Source organism: Acanthaster planci, linkage group LG19, assembly GCF_054643075.1.
Source record: "Acanthaster planci isolate LZ-2023a linkage group LG19, COTS_SCS, whole genome shotgun sequence".
Lineage (NCBI taxonomy): Eukaryota > Metazoa > Echinodermata > Asteroidea > Valvatida > Acanthasteridae > Acanthaster > Acanthaster planci.
The window spans coordinates 449,128-463,850 of NC_141795.1; the positions used below are offsets into that span (position 1 = coordinate 449,128).

The 14,723-nt window shown below is 40.3% G+C and overlaps 1 protein-coding gene across 6 annotated transcripts in view; it reads left to right on the forward strand.

Moving 5' to 3' along the window:
* Positions 1 to 222: 222 nt before the first annotated feature.
* The window catches only part of wdfy3 (WD repeat and FYVE domain containing 3), a 102,904-nt gene continuing 88,403 nt past the window's right edge, over positions 223 to 14,723 (forward strand). For all 6 annotated transcript variants that reach the window (XR_015428403.1, XM_087149185.1, XM_087149189.1 and 3 more), the window contains exon 1: positions 223 to 356. The gene's annotated coding sequence lies outside the window, so the exon portion shown is untranslated. The remainder of the gene's footprint in view (positions 357 to 14,723) is intronic.

A 14,723-nucleotide genomic window follows, 5' to 3' on the forward strand; every position in this document is an offset into this window, starting at 1 on the left:
GATGGCATCATAATCTTGAAAGCTGACAAGTCATCTAAGAAAAAAAGAGGCATGACGTGGCCATTAAAACTCAGTTATAGAAATGACAAGGAATTAATGAGTTACATTTAAAAGTTACCCAGCGAGTTTATCATTTTCAATTTATCGCTGCCGTCATAAACGCGTTTTCAGCTTGGGTAGTTCCCCTTAGTCTTGTCATTCGTGCGCATGCGCACTAATGCACCACTTAAGAACATGGCCGCCATCCGGACGAACGGTGGGGTGTTGTGAATTCGTCTTCAATCTTGCTGAATAACTATTTAAACTGTTTCATTAATTTGTATCTGTTTGAGGAAGAAAATTCAACAACTAGCACGGTATGTATTCACAGCAAAGAAAGCGTGAGTTGATAAATGGGTTAATTTTGTTTTCGTGGTTTCGAACATGTCGAAATGGATTTGGCGTGTTTGGGGGAGTGTCATTGGAATTGTACACGATGGAGCATGTACATTTAGTTGTAGAATTTCTACACGTTTTACCAGTGTCAACGTAGGCAGGCCCTAGCTTGAGGAGTGAAATACCAGATTGTGCGTAGATGTTACTACTGTGCTGGTCGATCGGTCCTTTCAATTACAGCTCTTTACCTATGCTACTTTTAAAATGGAAAGGAAATTAGTTTCAACATCAGTTGGCCTAGGCCTACCTAGCCTAGTTTGACTGCAAAAAGTGCTCATAGGCCTACTCATGTTACTGGGGTTCATTCTACTTTTTCAAAACAACTTATCTAAACAAGTTGTTGGTGATGTCTTCTTTCATATTAGAGAGAAAAGAGAACAGTGATTTTGGTTTTTGAGGGAAATTTTTGGGTAAAAACGGCAGTGTACATGACCTCTCCGAAGAGAGCTGTGATCGACAAATAAGCAAATGTAGTCTGGTTCCTTGACTTGGATGGAGATTTGTTTTGATGAATCCCAAATGCCTGAGTCAGGTAACCAGACGAAAAACAAAATGGTGTGATTCGACTGAGTGGTTGTCTTTTGCCAAATTCGGGTTAGAAATTTGAAGTTTTCTTGCTTAAATATTGTCATAATTTACCTAAACTAGGCCTATCAGGATTGAGTAATGGTTCCTTAAGGTCAAAATGTTAGTTTGAGACAGTGGACTTAGTTTCCTTACTGTAGGAACAGGGTGCCAATGGTAATGAACCCCATGTTACTCTCACCATAGACCCTCTGAAAGTCATCACAGTCATATTGGCATGAGTAGTCATTACATTACTACTAATGTCAACTTGCTTTCCTCGGCAAGACATCAGCTTTGAATCCAGGAAGTCACACTGGGAAAGAGTTCCATATACGGATGCCACTTGACGCCCTGAGCACTAACCTGGTTATGGACTGGTCTGAATAATTTTAAGTGTTTTCTAAGTGAACGACTTGGTTTTTGTGAACTTTTCCGGACATTTGTTTGCTTTCTGAAGGTTAATAGGTCACTGTAGTGGATAATTACTGGTGTCCATACGTAGCAGATACATGTACATGTACATGTACGTGTATTCCTGTAACCTAGAATGGAAAAATATCAAATATATCCAACCCATAAAATATTAATTAAAATGATAAATAATAAATTAATAATTTTTGTTGAAGGACTTCATATTTCTTCCTTCATCAGTATATTCAACTCCTTAGAATCTCATCTCTCACTTGGATAGGGAAAGCTATCAGAAAGGGTTAGCAAATACAGATGTAAATGTGGGACACAACAGAAACATTTAGGGGAGTATTTTTTTTGTTTGGAGGACAATGAAGGCAAAGAAAAAGAGTCCGCCATTGTTTTAAATTGTCATTTGAAAGGGCTGTCCACATCCAACAATGTAGTGTTTTTAAAACTAAAACTGCAGATTCAGTCCCCACATTTCCTTTGATACTTTCTCAGTGCATCTCTTTCTCTTGTTGAGCCTTGCAGATTTTTTTGCATCAGTTTTATCAAAATTATACATGTACATTACTGTTATCACAAGATGCCCATTTTTGCTAGATAGATCAGCCCATGGAGGAAGGACACAGAAGGAATTTGAACTGCCCGGGCTATAACATCTGGCCAATTACCGCTTTCTGGCATGCCCGGTATGTCCATAGCCAGAGTGCAGCGAATGCTTGCTACGCAACACCTGTTTTACAACCATGAGCCCCCTTGGTACTCTGTGATCATCGCCACAATTTTTCGCTGGTAAACTGCATCCTTAAAAAGTTGTGTATTGCAGTATATGAAGTTGAATATTCATGCCGTCGTTGGTGCTTGATATGATCTGAAAACAATATCAACTTTAATGCTTGCGCAGTTGCTTTTATGAAGCTGTGTACCGGAAGTGTTCACGTGCAGTCATTGTCCTTATTGAATGCTTTCTTCTGGACTTATTTTGGGAATAAATAGCCAAGTTGTTTATATGATTTTGTGTTTTATTTGAATCATTTTTACGGAATTTACACAAAAAGGCATTTCATGAGATCTCATGATCACTCCTTGTGATGAAACAGTGCATTTTTTTCTTGAACTGTCCTGTGGTGGTCAACATGTTGTTGGTCAGTCTTAGCCAAATTCGTACTAAGACTTTGCAAACTGAGGTTTTGGAGTGACAAAACAAAATTACAACATTGCACGGAAAATGGAAAAGGGCATCAAAATCTTTAAAAAAAAATAAGATCACGATAGCAAAAGCAAATCTAATGCTTGATGTTTTTCTTTCTATTTCCTGGTCACTGTGATAAGTTGTAGTTACCGGTAATTGCAAAGAAAACACCACAAATATTGCTACGATATTGCTGGCCCCACTTGTCCCGCTGTTAGCTAGAGGCAGCAATCAGGCATTTTTGGAATGTTCACTATTGTTCGTATGACAGGTCGGTGATGATCATTGAGCACTTTGATGTGCCCGAGTTGTAACTCCTGTGTCCTTCTTCCATGATCAGCCTAAAATACTAACTCTTCCACTGATGTGCTCATATTTAATGAATTACCCATGCCTTAACGTGCATTTGAAATTTCAAAAAGATCAGGCTTGCGACAACAGATCTTATCCCGGCTTCTCCCTTTGAGATGGAGACAGACAAACTTATTCCTTATTCAGTAGAATCAGGGACTGTTCTTTTCTTTGTCCAAGTTTATTGTACCGTCGGGGAAGTAAAGATACATCTATGTACAGTACGTCCCTACTTAGTTACTGACTATTGGAACCTAACCAGGGCAACTGCAGAATAGAAACTTACCACTTGGGACTCAACTGAACACTTGTTGCCTGTAAACTGAAGCTGACCGTATAACATTTCTTGTTTCCGTAAATTTAAACGTGCAAGATAAAAGCCTCTGCTGGAAATTCCATGCAACCACAAAGCACGCAAATCTGCTTCTCAAAAGTCTTGCTTAGCAGAAGTCAGTTGTGCCTCCCACACCCTAGGTATGTAACCCAGCTATCTTCTTCCAAATCCTGGAAGGTCTTGGAGGATTATGAGGGACTGAGGAAGGTACATGTACATGTACCTGTATTGATGGGTCTTTTGGGACATAGGCCAAGATTTAAAACTGTTTTATTTTTCCTGTCCTGTGTAGTCTTATTTGCATTCCATAAGGGAAGAAGTTGACAGAAAGAAAAATGTAGTATACATGCCTCTGGTTTATGTTGGATTTTGCCAAGGTGAAACACTTGTGGGACCAAGTCTGGACGGGACGTCAGTGCTCATACACCATTGCATGGAACACAACTTTCTGCGGTTTCATGTTGAATTAGCGTGTTATGATTTCTTCAAATATTAGGCATTTGGGTAAATGGGGAGATGTTTTTGTTTATTGCAAATGACAGAATCAGGCCCCCCCCAAAAAAAATACTTGTGCTTTCGGTTTCCCAACTGACCCTAATTTTTCAACATAACCCTAAAATTTTTATTGGCCAGGTAAACATGTATCTCTGAACAACCCTTCTTTCACATTAAAATGCTTGTTTTTATATGTTTTCCTACATAAATTTGCACCTTTTGAAAAGAAATTGCTGTTATTTTCACAAGTTCCCTTTGCATTTTGCTGTCGCAGTGGTGAAAACAGGTGCGCAAAGCTAAATGCCGTACAGCAAGGTTGCTTTGGTTCCCGCTGTGCTGCGCTGTGGCGATGCAAAAGAATTCGTGATGAAAATGTGCAATCTCTATACTGTACATCGTGGTCAAAGTAGCCTTGGATTACACTACATCAGCAGTACACGCATGCAACCCTACAGCTGCAGGTCGAAAAAAATCAATGTCGCAAGAAGACTTCTGCAAGTTAATTCTCAGAACTTGGTCTCTTGTCTATGTACATGTATGTATTTTCTGTGTTCATGAGTTTAATTTGAGGTTGTTTTGCTTGTACATTACTTGAAGCGAGCCTGCTTCCATGAAATTTCCTGTTGTGGCATGAGGTTTATAGCCTGCCTGTCTGGATGCATCACGCATGCTTACCACGTTATACACGGACATTGTTGGCCAGTTTGCTGTCGTGATTACCTTACTGGTGTTGTGCACAGGGATGTGAATTGTGCATAATTCTTATGAATTGTCGACTGACAAAATTTTGACATATAGATTAAAGAAATTTGTTACGGCAGTATTGGAAGCCCTTGTCCCCATTCACGCCATTCAATCAGGACAAAACATTGACCCCTCAATTTTTTTTCCGACCTACTGACTCTACTGTTGAGAGGCATGTAATCGGAAATAGAATTTCTTTTTTCTTGGCCTTATCATATTTCATATTGTAGTCTCACATGTAACAAACTGGGACATGAAAAGTTGCGTTGTAATACTCAATATTGCCGACAGTTTGACAAGAAAATGTTATTACTGAACTTTGAAAATTGAGAATAATTGATTCTAAGGCCATTCAGCATAAAATATGTGTTAAATGCCACACATTTTAGAAACCAGAAAAGATTATAAAATTTAGATAGTTTTGTCCCTTTTCCTTTTCTCAGAATGAGGAGCTTATAACCACTACTGCATGGCTCACAGATTAAACAAAAATGTGTGGCTTTTTTTTACAACGAGCAACTATTTTTATGATCTCATAATGTAAAACCTAATACATGTACCTTGGCTTTGTTGTTTACTGTTGAAGAACCCCTTCGAAGTGTGCCATTGTGTGGGTGTGTTTTTTCCCATGGGACCCCTTAAAAGGAAGACTCATCAAATTATATGCATGTATAATGTGGTTTCACAGCTCCCCACTATTACCTCATCACAGACTTGACAAGCCGTGAAAGTTAACAGATACTATATACACGTATGTTCAGTCTACTGGTAGTTTAATGTCAGCTGGAAGACCGTAAAGGGCTTAAGAAGGTACCAGCCAACATGTCTAAAAGTTAGAGTTACTGACCTACAGTGTATTGATTTTTGTTCCATAGATGCCTACAATTGTTTTTTGTCATACTTACTACCTCTGTCTTAATTATGTTGAGGCTAAGGAATTTATCCGAAGAAACAAGCTCTGAATTTCAGAAGTTCATAAGACAATAGTCCTACTGTCAAACTGTGTATTCAACATACATATAATATAACAGGCGTAAATGATATTGTTTGCGAACGCAGTTTTCCCTGACTTTCTTTGATTGAGTAAACTTTAATTTGAAAGTAGTGCAGGACTGCAGGTACCAGTGAGTACAAGTTCATATGTAATGTAGTCTGGGTGGCAGTCCCTGTATTACCTTATACACTGTGGGGGCGGGAACGAGTCTGTTACATGAGTGCGACCATTGATCCAATTCCCTGGTAACCCATGCACAATACGTAGGTACCATGGGTACCATGCAAATCTGACTAAATGAGTGGCAAAGGTCGCTTTCGAACTTCCCGAAGCTCTTCTGTCTCATGCGCATGCACATGCTATTGGCAGAATGAGATGTCTCATGGTGAGTGTGATATGCAGATATGTTGCCCTGTCGTGTGATCGTTCTGGGCCAAGGAACAAACAGTATCCAAGACAGAGGTATGACAAGTACATTTGTGTTACATGTACATGCACACACACGTGCTTGTAATTTACACGTAGCCTTGATAAAGACATTGAGTTTGTCATGAATTCAGTCAGCACTCCAAAAATTCTTTTCTGTAGCCGCCCTGGCTCCTTTAACCAATGGCCACATGCATGTACAGTGTATTATAAATACCTGTGTATAGTACAATAAACTCTTACTGTCTACTGGTACATGTATATGTCCCATCGAGTAGGCTTATGGCTGACCCATGGAATAGTGTGCATACTTGGTGGACATGAACATGCTGTGCTGGACACACAGCATCAGTTATTTGACTATAATAATACAGGGTACATGTGGGTGGCACAAGGAACAACATGACAGTCTGTTTGCTGCCTTTTGTGCATGACTGTGTTTCCCAGACCCTAAAAAAAAAAAATCAAGACCGCCTTAGACAATACTGTTATTGAAATACCCCCCCGGTATGTTAAATCCTTTATGTGGTGTTACTGTACATGTACGTGTCTACCTTTATTAACTACATACATGTACGTACATTTATTTGGTCTGATGTAAATTTTTCCTCATCATGCATTTCCCCCTTAATTTTGAGTGTGTGGGCACCAAAAATGTAAGTTTTTAGAATGACATGCAGACCATTTAAACATTGGTACCATGCATGTACATGAACTGCTACATGTACAGTACATGTACTACACCTGCACATGTACCAAAAGGTAATGCATGTAATTAATTTTAAAGTCTCCGTTTGTAGAATTCATCAAAATCCAACCTCCCCTCTGCAAGTACTATCTTGACATAGACTGTTCGGTGGTGTACTGGTACACGGATGTCATGTTACCAAATGTAAATTTCCACACATAGTATGCATTATTGTGCTGTATCCCAAACGGCATGTACATTTGTAATACAGTGCATGTAGGGCTGTAGGCACCGCACATGTGGACATGTTGGAATGAGTGTTCTTTCTGCATACAGATCCCATGCTTCTCTCCTCATTATCAGCGTTACCTGCTGGAATCTGTCACATTGTCAGTGCCAGGGTCACTCGCTTCCGGGCGCGGCGAGATGTTTCACGTCTGCCTAATTTGTCCGTCCAGAGTTGATATTCTCCATGAATATAAATCATTCATTAAATCTGATCGTGCCCCTCCAAAGCAAATCCTGAGGGTACGTGTTGTATGTACATGTACACGGATGCATTTGCATCACGAGGACATAATAATACTTCATGGAAAAGTGGTTTTCTTTCTCCACCCTGGATTTTGAGGCTCGGTCTGGATCAGAACGAGTGTGAGCACAGATGAGATTGGAGTCAACCACGTTAGATGAGCAAGTTCCAAACTGACAGCAGTAATTGACATAGGATCCAGGAATGGAGAAGTACTGTAGATACTGGTATCGTGCCTGGTGTATTAAAGCAGGGTTGTTCATAATCCAATACCTGTATGGTCAATGACGAAAGAGCATGTCAGGACAGTTTCCCTCTTTGAATTGAGTGGAGTGGGGTCAACTTGGTCAAGATATGTACAGTGCATCAACAGGAACATGATTGTGATAGATGCTGAGTTCCGTAGACTGACTTTGAGAGCTTGGCCGAACCAAAAAAGACACACACACTAGTTTGTTTCCTGTAGTTGTGAGGACCACTCATGTGTTGAAATGTAAATGTTGTAGGGAATTTGATGTTGTGTGGACAACTTTTGCCCCACAATTCTGTCAGCCGCCAGCTTTCCCTACAGAGGTGAAGGCCTATACCGACAGGGGAAGGAAGAATTGGCACTAGGCAGCTCCAAGGTCATTGGATACATGTACAACGTATATATATATGCACATGTACCTGTACCGGTATCCTGATATCCTCGTTTGTGAGGTTTGGTACTGGCTGGTGGCTACCACCCCACCGACTGGTTTGTTGGATCTTCTCCTGCATGCGGATTACAAATATACTTGTATCTAGCCTTGTGCTGGAAGATTTAGAAAGTTGATAGCACTGTGGTCAATGCCAATTGATTTTTGCAAAACAAACATTTACCAATGAGGCCTATTTAATCATAGTGCTGAGGTCAGTGCACTACGATTTGCATGCTTTGTCTTGCATACTAGTTAATGAATTACATGTACATATACATGTATGTTACTGTTGAACTCCCCTGCTGTCAGATACATACATGTACACCTGTGCATGTACTATGTAAATGTATGATTAAACACACATAAACAAGCACAAGTACATGTATACATATACTTGAAGACATGTACATGAACCCGTACAGCATTGTACAATTTGTACATGTACGTATTTACTTGCACAATTTATGTATACACTCATTGGCAAGAATTGTGCACAAATGACACATACAGTACATTTGCGAGGCATTCACATTACGTTACAGGTACCAGTAGCTTGTGTACACTTTAAAGTGTAGCTGCAATGAATTTTTCTTTGACACAATTTTTTTGCATCTTTGTAGTTTTCTTCAAATTGTGAACCTAGAATTTACTAAATGAAAACATTTCTGCGAGAGGGATTGATGGTTTCTTATTGCTGTGCACATGAACAATGATGAATCAGCAAAAAGGAGAAAATTACGTGTAAGTCCAGGCAAATCGACAAAAACGCAGAACTTTCTTTGTGTACAAACCAATATAACATTGAGGCTTCTTACTGAGATGACATCACAGTTTGCTCGTGAATATGGAAAATTGGAAATAATCATTAGCATAAAAACCAAAAGGCATTAAAACATCCTTTAAAATAGTGAAGCCAAAGTTGCAAATAAGTTTTACAGAGGCACACAGCTGCATGGTTTGTAATCAAAAACATTGATTGCACTCTGCATGTACACTGTACATGTACCGGCATGTACATGTAGGCCTACATTGTACCCTTCAAGTTCAAGGATAGGATAAAAGCACATACAAATTGTTGTTGGGAAGGTATAAGTGAGTATGTGCAGTGCTTGTTTTTTGTTTTTTTTCCGTATATTATGTTGTACCATAATTTTTTTTTGTCAGTAACGGAAACTATCAGTTTGTAATTGTTTAAAATGCCTTTTGATTTTGGTTTCAAATTACTATGCATATACCACCGTATTTTCTCAGGGGAAAAAGATGAACTCAAAATTAACTGAGCAACTGTAGTGCATTTATGTATACGTGTAATGTGTAAATGACGATTAGATTTTGTGTTTTGTACTGTCACATACAAGGACATGCAAGGGGATTTGTGTGTACATGTGTATGGCCAAGGTTGACCAGTGTAGCGACCTCATGAATGTATGCCTAGAACAGAAATCTCTCTCATGATCAATTTAACCTACAAATTCAGTCAGGACCCACATTGCATCCCATTGCTATTTACCAACCATTTTGGAATTCACATGCACGAGTATTATTGATATGGCACAATGCAGCACTGATGGACTCCCAACGCGCTTTGCACCATATTGTTTCTGCTCACTGGGCCCAGAACCTTTCCTTGTGAATATGTTGATTCTATGGGGAGTATTCAACCATTGGGGCAACTGTTTTAGGTTGCACTCTATCACTCAACAACAGGTACCCATGTGGCATATACTACATGCACATGTATTGGTTGGAGAAGGGCAAGGGAGGGATAAAGTGACTTGCCCAAGGCCACAATACATGCCTTATCACAGGATTTGAATCCAGACCCTATAATCAGTGGTTACAATGCACGAGTACAAACGCTGTTCACTAGGGCTGCATGTTTTAACCGCCAGGCGTAAAAACATATTTTTTTGTTCATCAGACCGCAAAAGTTTCGCGCCACTCGTGCATGGACGGATGTTGACAGGTCAAATTGCCGGATCAGATCCACCTTTTGCGTTCCCATCTGATCGTGATACGCCAATTGCAGGATCTGATCCACCAATTGGGGGATCTGTATCCTGTTCCAGAGGAGGATCAAGAAAGGTGGATCTGATCCTGATCCACCTTATAACGGTTAGCGTTCCCACAACACACAATTGCCGGATCTGATCCACCAATTGGGGGATCTGATTCGGCAATTTGGCAAAAGGTGGATCAGATCCCCCAATTGTTGGATCAAGTGGGAACGGGCTGTTAAATGCAGCAGAGGTGGCCACAACACAAAAAGTAATAACCTTGACCGCTACGACCAGTTGTGGGAGCCACATGCCACACAGTTCCTGCCATGTCACACTCATGGAGCAAGTATTACATAAACCACAGAAACAAAGTCACTAACCTCAACACCGCTTTACAGTACATGTATTCCTCATATCATGTTCAGGTATGTTCTGCAGTATCCGCTCCGAGCGGAACAAAAGAGGGCGGATTTTTAGGTACTCACCACATAGGCACGCCATGAGGCACGAAAGTATGTGCACGTTTGACGCAAAGCATGCTGAGTATGCGTAACTAATTTATTCCGGCTTGTATGGTCTTTGCGTACACGCAGAGCGCGTGCAAGAACCTGCTTGTAACCACCTGTCTTTCTGCTGCCAATTGGGGGAGCCCTTCAGCTCAGGGCGGATACTGTGCCCTTCGGCGGTTTATACATTTAGTGCATGTACATATACAGGTATTGAACCAGCTCAGTGCCATGGCTGTGCTTGATTTTCAGAAACAGCAGGGCCGTTTTCCAATCTTCAACTTCGGCTCCGTCTCAGGCTTCAACTGTTTTTTTAACTAGCCGACATTGAAGCTGTAAGCGCAGTAATTAGTTTAAAAGTGCCACAAAACATCAAATAAGATGCAGGAGAGCCAGAAATTACAGTAATCCAATTTAAACGCTTCAAGCCCAAAATCGGGGATTGGTTTTGGGAACGAAGCCTGAGACAGAGCCCAAGTCGAGTATTGGAAAAGGGCCCAGGAATGATAGTGCATCAGACATTTCCAATCCGCCACAGCTGCTGTACACGTACGATAGACATGATATCAATTCCACGCTAGATGTGAGATTAGTGCTCTCTGCTCTAAAATGGAGAAATTTGTTTGATGACTGCAGCGCATGTGCTACCCTGTGATGCAGTGGAATTAATCAGCGGGGTTCATTTTTATCCTCTGTCCAAATTGTTTTGTTTTGGTTCTAGACTAAATGTGGACAAATCCTCTTGTGATGCCAGTCCATGTCGAGCTCATTGCTGGGTAGTTTGTTCATGAAACTGTACATGGTACGACTTCCCTTTATTGCCTAGCATGCCATTTGTCAAGAGGAGACTACACCTCTTCCCTCAGCACCATTTCTCTCCCCCCATTTTTGCTTCCCTTTTTTTGACGCTTGTAAACCTCCAGTGACATTTTGCCCCAAAAAGGGTGAATTTTAAAACATCTACAGTAGCTGAGTGCTCTACCCGTAATCGGGAATGCCTTGTCACAAATGAAGCTGTGGTGTGTGAGACATTCATGTTAATGTATGATTCACGAGAGAACATACATGAGCCAGGGTGCCTATTGTGAAGTAGCTACCGCTTAAGAGCAAATCCGCCGAACTGTGTCACGACACTTGATCAGATTATACCGACTGTGGTGCTGTGTGTCTGTGACGCTTGGCATACATTCATGAATCATGATAATCATTAAACGCCCGTCAGTCACCCACATTCATGTGCAGTTGATTCTATGGACACCCTCCCATGGGAAATGGACATTACCGGCTTATACAGTAGGGAGTTAGGGCTTGGAAGGGAGGGGGGAGAAAAGCAAAAATTCTGTCTGTAGTATTTTATAAAATTGACTGATCTGGGATTCTTTTTTTATTGCTGCGGCTATCACTCCATTCAGTTGTTTCTTGTTTTGCGTTCACTACTCCAAGTATTTTTTGCAGCAAATGTGGCATGTTGGTTTGATTTCAAAGTGTCTGATGAATACATGTATTTGGATTTGTTTTAGTTTGCATGCACAGAAATGAGTAAGATATTAGGACAGCATGATAATGGAATTTGGCTAGTTTTTAAAAACTGGTCCAGATGTTTACGGTATGATACCATTAATTAAACCTATGCAAAGATGGATTCTCAACACAGTTGTCCTGTCAGTCAAAATCAGCCAAGCGACATATGATATGTCTATATACATTTACAGAGAAGTGGAAGGAATTTTTGACTGTTTTTGACTGTTACAGCAAAAGGAGGGTTTTAATCAAATTATTAAGTAATTCGTCCTCATGCTAAAAAATCTTGTTATTCAAAGGTTAAGTTGAAATCACTTTGTAACCCTAGAATGACCTCTTGTACCTTTAACATGTTTACAGAGACATGTACATGTCTTGAGAGAAATGTTTAGAACACTCTTGTATCATCTTGACGTTTGTTGGTACATGTACTTGTATGCACTCTGCAGTACATGTACATGTATAATGAAATCCAAGAGTGATCAAATTGATCTCCTGTGAGAAAGGTGCATGAAATATTCAGACGGGGATTCAAAAGTCGTTTCAATGAAAGGAAATTTGGAATTATTTATCGAGTTCTTAATGATAATGGCATCTTCTTTGTGTGGGTGTACAGACTGTACATGTAAGTACACTGTACCACTTTACATGTGATGTGTAAGTGTGTGTCTTGTGTACATGTACATGTGGTTTCATCAGACAGGTGGTAAGGTACAAATTACAGCCTACTGACAGGTGTTTATGTTCATTCTGGGAAAATTTGTTGATGTAAAAATAACTCCGACAGCAGCTGAAAGTGAACATACTGTACATTGTGATGGATTATTTTGAAACCTAAACTTTTCATTTTTCATTAATGCTGGTGATAGGTTTTCCACATCCCGTCTGTGGCCTTGACGTGTACTAGTACAGGTTGAAACAAATCAGTAAATCTATTTTGACGAATAGTCCCAAAGGCTATGGAACTCATATTTTACAGTTCGTAACTTGCATTAATGCCATTTACTCTGCAATTTGTCTCGTTAAAAAAAACCAAAAGTACTGGTACCAGTCAAACTACAGATCTATATTAAACATTTTTATGGTGTTAATAATTGATGTCATTTCACAGAACTATTTTTCAATACTTAATGCATACGCGTATCTTCATGTACTTACTGTATGTACACAATCTTGTTAGTCACAGTACTGTGCTGTGTACATTGTACGTGTATGTTATGTTTCATGTTTTTAACGAGGCGCTTAGCAAAGACCTTGCTCACTTCCGTGGTTCAAGTTCAACCCTTGCCACTTGCTCACAACTGGAAGTTGACTGGACATTTTAATTTTAAAGATATATGAGCACAGGTGGTTAAATGCTTCCCAAATGAAGTGTAATTCCCAGACCAGTTGTCCCCATCCCTACAACTGGAGCCTTTCATTGTAACTCTACATCCCTGAGAGATCACTCCTTTCGTTATTCCTTTCCAACCTGTTTGAAAGACAGGACTGTCATGTAATACATGTACAATATGTACATGTGCCTTGATGACATGTACATGTATGTATGGCATATGTTTCAGTTGTACAATTTTTGTATCTGGCATCGGATTACCAGCAATCGTGATTCATGTACAAATGTACATGTCCTGTACCGAGGTGTGTGAAATTGGAACGAATAGCACATTCCAGTTTCTGCCCATAATTCAGGCCAGTCTTCTCATGTTAAATCATAGATTACTCTGGCACAGTCACATTGATCAAATCCCCATGGTTACATGTACATCAATATTTAAAGTGCCCCCCCAAATATTGCCATATACACGTAATATTTACAATGTGTGTACATACACTGTACGTACATGTATGTGCTCTGTATGTGTGATACATGTATACCCAGTGTGTACCATGCATGTACATTATCTAAACTGCATGTGATATATAATTTGCAGATTTTATGCCAACAGCCCTGCAGCCGTTGGCTGCCAACGATCTTTTGCTTTTTTATTCATGACATGACTCATGTTATTTTAGATTTAGTCAAGGCACTAGTGAATATTGGAGTACGTGCACATGTACAATACCGTATGCCAACAGTAGTACGGTACATGTACATGCGTAACATAGCCTACAGTACATGTAATTGTACATGTATACATGTGCGCATACCGTGGTGAGGTACAGCTCATTCAAAAGACGTCCAACATTGTTTTCATAAGCCACACTCTCAGGGACCATTTGCATTTTGCTGCATTTTTGGCCATTGAAATTTTTTGCAGTGGCACAACGGAAGTGCCCACACAGCACATGTACATGTGCATGAATACTTTGGTACAGGTACGGATAATTGATGTGTAATTCACTGTTTTGAGAAAACAGCGAAAACCTGTTCTTAATGTAGACACCGTCAACATTCTGAGCCAGTTTCCTGTGGGCATGTGGCTAAGTGGTTAGAGTTTGTGGCCTCCAATCATAGGGTTGGAGGTTCGAATCCAGCTGCTGGCAGTATGTTGTGGCCCTTGGCAATGCCTCTTCACCCCTGCTCTTCTCTCTCTTCAACCAGGAGTATCTATGGGTACCAGCATTAGCTGGGGAAGTGACCTGCGATGGACTGGCATCCCATCCAGGGGGAATAAAAATATTCTCAGTCGTTTCATGCAAAGGAAACTGGAGATAAACACCGGCCTGATGAGCCAAATTGGCTTGGACCAGACTTGCTTGGTTTTTTCCTGTTCTGAAGCACGGCCCCATCCGAATCACTTGGCTGTGGCTTGGAACTACAGACGAGATTATGAAAACTGGCTGTGGCCACTACCATAGATGCCTGTGTAGTTCCAAGCTGCTGTCAAGTTTACATATGGG